General features: G+C 65.2%; 1 protein-coding gene across 4 annotated transcripts in view; it reads left to right on the top strand.

Moving 5' to 3' along the window:
* LOC102253500 (ral guanine nucleotide dissociation stimulator-like 2) overlaps positions 1 to 250 on the top strand; it is a 31644-nt gene that overhangs the window by 9599 nt on the left and 21795 nt on the right. The window lies entirely within an intron of this gene.

Genomic DNA, 250 nt, shown 5'->3' with positions numbered 1-250 from the left:
ACCCCGAGCTCTACCTCCAAGTGCACGGTGAGTCTTCCCGGACTCGCCTCCACCTCCCCGCCTCCGCTTGCGCGACCTCGAGCTCGGCTCCTCCTCTGTAAAATGAGTCTGGTTACTGCGGATCGCTCCCTGCTGGGTAGTTTGTGCATTTGAAGTTCCCTGGACACGGCCCTCCCCAGCCCTTGCCCAGCGATGACCCCTCTGCCCTCCCCGCCTTCGCAGACCCTGCGGGCGCCCTGCAGCCAGCCTT

The sequence above is a fragment of the Myotis brandtii genome, unplaced genomic scaffold (genome assembly GCF_000412655.1).
Source record: "Myotis brandtii unplaced genomic scaffold, ASM41265v1 scaffold2561, whole genome shotgun sequence".
Lineage (NCBI taxonomy): Eukaryota > Metazoa > Chordata > Mammalia > Chiroptera > Vespertilionidae > Myotis > Myotis brandtii.
The sequence above is the reverse complement of the archived record's forward strand: the minus strand, read 5'-3'. Positions and strand labels throughout refer to the sequence as shown.